Genomic DNA, 6,011 nt, shown 5'->3' on the forward strand with positions numbered 1-6,011 from the left:
CTTCTCGCCTGAAGGAAATGAAATCATGTTCCACATATCAAATTACAGTCTCCAAAAAATAGATCTATATAAATAAAGAAAACAATAATCTCCTCATTTATCTGTATAGATGAAGATCTCTCGCGGATAATTACCCCGACTCCAGCTTCCGAAGCTTCTGGAGCCAAGGGAAATGTCAAATGGGACTGAATAGTCTAAAGCAAAAAATAAGACCAGTCTAAAGGTGGATATCATTACCAGCCTATATTCTTTCTCCATGGCAACGGGGGCAGAAAGTGATGACCTCATCTGTTTGGCTGCAGTGAAAGAGCTGATCCGGAAGCAGTGGGACACGCACTAAAGACAGAGCAACTCATTAGCCCTCGGCTCTTCTCGAAAGGCAGTGTCAAATTGAATTGTCTGGTCTGTCTGCGCTCAGCAAATGCACATTTAATTCAAGCCACCGTGACACTAGCAAACTGCTATTCAGGGAAGACATCATGCGCTGAAGGTGCTTAGATTTAATGGCATTTCTTTCTTCTTTCATCTCAAGGTAGCCATCAGATCAGCTAATCTAATTCCCCTCAACTCGTCAGTGCCATGGAGCCACCGCATAATTGAGCTTCTCTGTTACATTTTAATCGTGATGATGAAAAGTCGTCCTCGTTCTTTATAATTGTTTATTATGTAATTATTTCACATCTAACATCACAAGTGCAGTTGCAAGACATTTAAAGTAGTTCACCCAAAAATGAAAATTTTTATCCATTTAATCACCTTCATGTCATGCAGAGTTGCTTTGGACATCAAAGAAAAATTTGCCTTGATCTTTTGGCATATAAGAGGTCATTGTACCATTAAAGAGCAGGTCATATGGGTTTTCGAAAAATATTTTGGTTTACAAACTATGTTGTTTCATCACTTAGCTACGTTAGCACTCGGCTAATATATCCACCATTATTGTTTTGTTATGTGTTTACAGTTACGTAGCTAAACTTTAGCTGTGGGCACGATTCACTTGCATAAGTGTTAAACAAAATGTTTTCATTTTATTATTTTAAGAACTGATTGGAGCACTTTATTATTGTTATATGTAAAGGTGCTCAGGGTTGCCAGGTTTTCACAACAAAATCCGCCCAATTGCTTCTCAAAACCAGCGCGTTTTGAAGGGGTCCCCCATTGAAAACAACATTCCATGGTGTAAAATACACACTTTTGTTAGAGTTGATGTTATTGGGGTCACTTTAACCCACAGCATTAAAAACAACCGCAGACTTGGCAACACAGATGGTAGTGCTCACTAACTTGCTCAAGTACTCCTCTGTGCCAATCACAACAGGCTTGGCCAGCTGACCAATCAGAGTAGGCTTATGGAAGGGATAGATTTACAGAAAACGTTCAAAACTGTTTCGAAATCATTGACAAATGACTAAGTATAAATGTATATTCTGAGAAAATTACAATGTTTTCTGACCTTAGATGCATTTAAACCTGTTGTAGGGGACTCCAACACAATATTAGGACACTTTAAAGGAGTAGTTCACTTTCATAAAAATTTACAGATAATGTACTCATCCCCTTGTCATCCAAGATGTTCATGCCTTTCTTTCTTCAGTCATAAAGAAATTTTGTTTTTTGAGGAAAACATTTCAGGATTTCTCTCCATATAATGGACTTCTATGGTGCCCCAGAATTTGAACTTCCAAATACAGTTTTAAATGCAGCTTCAAAGGGCTCTAAATGATCCCAGCCGAGGAAGAAGGGTCTTATCTAGCAAAACGATTTGTTATTTTCTAAAAACATTTACAATTTATAAACTTTTTAATCTCTACACAGAGCTAGACAAGACAAGCATTTGAGGTTAAAAAGTATATAAATTGTCATTTAAAAAAAAATCAATCATTTTGCTAGAAAATACCCTTCATTCCTCGGCTGTGATCGTTTAGAGCAGTGTTTCCCAAACTTTTTTTCTGGGGACCCACATTTTAAAGTCGATAAATCCTTGTGACCCAATAAACATTAGGCCCATATAGTTCATATATCACGAAGAGAATTTATGCATTAACAAAATATGTATGACCATTTTAAGGTCATGCTTCCAGTTCCACTTAACTATTTAAAAGAGATACAGATTTTTGACAAAGCACATTTTTTTTTATTTAAGTAAAATTCAGATTTACAGAAAATGCTGTTTACCACAAACACAATATTTATCTGTTATTTTGATTTCAAATCCAAAAGTGCTTTTTCAGCATTGTGATCCTCTTTTATCACAGTACACTAATACAATAACAGACATATTCACGTTTAAATTCAATAAAAAAACAACGTATTATTCAATGCACTTGACTTCTAGATTTGTATATTAAGTTGCTCAAGCAAGTTGCAACACATTTAAACAAAACATAGAGAAGCTTTAGCTTCCTTTTCTAATTGAAATTGGACTTTCAAAAATATTTTAATTAAAACTTACCACAGACAGAAACAGTCGGCTCTCATGCTTTTCTTTCGCACTAAATCTTTATTAAAAACAATCCTTAAAAGAACTTTTCTACCTGGACAAGTGCACGTATTATGTTGCCTTTTTCTTTAAAACGGCACTTTTCCTTATTTTAAACCTAGCCAAAAAGCCACGTGTTGACTGTGAAACAGTGGACTTCCTTTATATGCATTTATGGGACATTTTCGTGTCAATACATGTTCATTTTTACAGCGAACAATGCGCTGTCACTTTAATTCAGCACTTGCAGCACAGCCAAAAATAGACTCTGCCGAAATGATCGCTGCTCTGCTGCAAACGCACTGCTTCTGGGACGTAGGCTACTGCTGGACAGCAACCGCGTGCAGTGTGAGCGCTCCAATCCGTTAAATGGGTGGGGGAAAAAATAAGCAACGCATACGCACTGCAGGCGGAGTATGAAACAGGCGATGCAGAGCGCAGCTAAAGAACAACAACAAAAAAAGAAAGCAGAAGAAAACGACGAGCTTCCTCGTGCGGCTAATAGGTGAACTACACATATAAATTTTAATCAAGAGTATATAGCGCACTGAAAAGTAGTGCTCGACTTGGCGACCCATACAAAATCTCCTGCGACCCACTTGTGGGTCGGGACCCCGCCTTTGGGAATGACTGGTTTAGAGCCATTTGAAGCTGCATTTTGGAAAATTAAACTCGGGGGCACCATAGAAGTCCATTATATGGAGAGAAATCCTGAAATGTTTTCCTCAAAAAACATAATTTCCTTATGACTGAAGAAAGAAAGACATGAACATCTTGGATGACAAGTGGGTGAGTACATTATCTGTACATTTTTTGTTATGAAAGTGAACTACTCCTTTAATAAAACATTATGACCTGCTCTTCAAAACATCCTGAGATTTTTATACTGTAGCTTATAATGTCCTTCTTATTATAAACAAAGCATTTATTTAATCAAGCTCCAAAAATAGTTTGTTTGGATCTGAGGTGCCAGGGTGACTTCACATGGGTGCTATCGTTTGCATAAACACTGCCTACAGAGCAAAGCATCGATGAATAGTCAAGACACTTGAATGCGCTGAATGCGAGTGTCACGTTGCATCAAAAGCAAATAGAAATTACAATCACTACTGCTATCTTGTCTACACTGAATACAGTATACAGATGTACGTTCGCTTTCTGACACAGTCCACACGCTTGAGTCTGTCGTCAATAGGACAAATGGCGTGAAGGAGCGTTTGCTTTCACGCTTTTGGTTTAAACAGCTCGCGTCTTTGTACAGATGTCAGTAGGATCCCAGCATAAAGAACAAGAGGATAGTTTATTTTCATGTCTGAGGATTGTTTTGAGTATTTTGTTTTGTAAGCAAGGCATAGTGTCATGGAGAGTTCACAAAGATGCTGAAAGATGAAGCGGTATTAGATCTGACTGCAGCTGCATCACAAACTGTAAGTAAATTATTTCATAATGCTTTGTCTGAAAATTGACAACAACACTCACATGCAATAGCGAGAGGGCATTGATATTTCCTATGCAATGACGTTATCGAATCATAACAGTGGCCGATTACTGAAAAGTCTTAAAGAATACACCTCTTAAAACAGGTCATTTTAGACAGAGGGTCAAAATGAGGGTTGAAAACAATCATTCTTCCACATATATATATTTTTTTGTGTGTGTGTGTGCAAAAAACTTTTTATAAGTACATTATAAGTAAACCTTAAGGAACATCCACGATCCACGTCATGACCCCTTTAGGTAAAATATATATTTTTTGTGTTCACAGAAGAACAGAAATCATACAGGTTCAGAGCAATATGTGGGCTAGTAAATGATGACAGAATTTTCATTTTTAGGTGAACTATTCCTTTAATACCATATTGAGCCATATTGCAGTTTTTAACAGGCGGTTTGGCTGGGTAACGTGGCCCTGTTAGCCCCTGCTGGTTGATGGCGTGACTGGCACCATCTGCCTGCAAAAAGCATGTTTCTCCATTGAGGGCTGTTCAAAATTTTCCATGCAGTACATTCTGATGAAGACATGTTTTTGCAAGCAACATATAAATATTTCAGGTTGGAGCCTTTTATGAAACTTTTATTTTCATATAGATTGAATACTTCATAGAATGTTTTAGACTTTATCTTAGACTTACTTTTTTGTTTGTTTGGTTGTTTATGGGTACTTTGTGGAACATTTGTATGTTACGCTCCATCCATAGCTTATGCATAATTAAGATAAGCCATGAAACTGCCATTGAGATAAATGGAGAAAGTAAACAAATAGCTCTCTACAGGTATTACAGGCCTCTTTGAACCTAGCCATCTCAGATTTAATTAAACATTAAGTTTAATGCCTCCTCAGGGAGTTTAAAGTTCAGAAACTGATTGAAGACAGGTTTCCAGTTCAGCACTTTTTACAAGCACAAAAATAAGTGCACTTTATCTTAGACTTCATCTGATCTTTTTTTGTTTCTAACTTGTCCTTCTTGATGTATTTGGCAACTCATACCATCATAAATGTAATGGTCCTAATGTAAACTCAATCAATTACATGCTATGACCTTCAGATTTCTGTACTTGACCCTAGTATAGCTTAATTATCGAGCACAGATGGTGGACAAGTGACCGCATCAACCACAGCAAGACATCCGGGCCTTTAACAGCTATTTAAATAGCTATCTAGCTATCAGTTATACAGCCTACTGTAAGTGATGAGAAAATGAAAAGTAAACTAACGAGGGTTTGTGGCAAAAATGGCACCAAAATGAACAAAAATGCCCTATAAATTCAAGACAAAGGAGCAAAAAATGCTTCTGCACAATTAAACAACATATTGCAAATGTCTCGATTAAACTGAAATGTGAAAATGAATGAAAAGTGTCAATTCGTGGGATTACATTTAGATTCCTCTCACTGCATCAGATTGCTTTTACATGCTGTTTTGCATTGTGCCTTACAACCAATCAAGCATGTTTCTGTTGAACTTAGGACTGCATTGGCATTTATAAATTTAAGTATTTGACAGTAAAGACAACATATGTTTTTTTATAATAATAAGGAGATTATAGAAATTGCTCTCACAAATGTAAAAATGCACTTGGAAATCAATTTCAGGGGGCAAATACTTTTGACCCTGTTGAAGACATTTTTTTTCTTTGAAATAACACACAATCATGTATATGCATTTTTTTAAAGACCATTAATATGCATTAGGAAAGAGAGTACTGTACATTTATTTCATTTTGAAATTTAATATAACTTCAAAGTTTACTTCAATTATAAACTAAAGGTAATTGGTGTTCTAAATTTAAATCAGTTCAAAACATTCTTCTTTTCATTCTCTAAAAGCCATATTGTCTCGGAATTATCTGTTTTAGGTCAGCTGCTCAGATGTGCTGTTCATCAGGATGTGAGACATGAAGGCCTTTCGGTCTGTCCCTATGGACATCCTAAATGTGCACTTATCTTTTTAGCTACAGCATCGGCTTTCTTCCTCTAACAGCTCTCCTCTCTCAGTTGTCTTCCTATAGAGGGAATGGCTTTTAAGTAAATC

The sequence above is a fragment of the Garra rufa genome, chromosome 5 (genome assembly GCF_049309525.1).
Source record: "Garra rufa chromosome 5, GarRuf1.0, whole genome shotgun sequence".
Taxonomy (NCBI): Eukaryota; Metazoa; Chordata; class Actinopteri; order Cypriniformes; family Cyprinidae; genus Garra; species Garra rufa.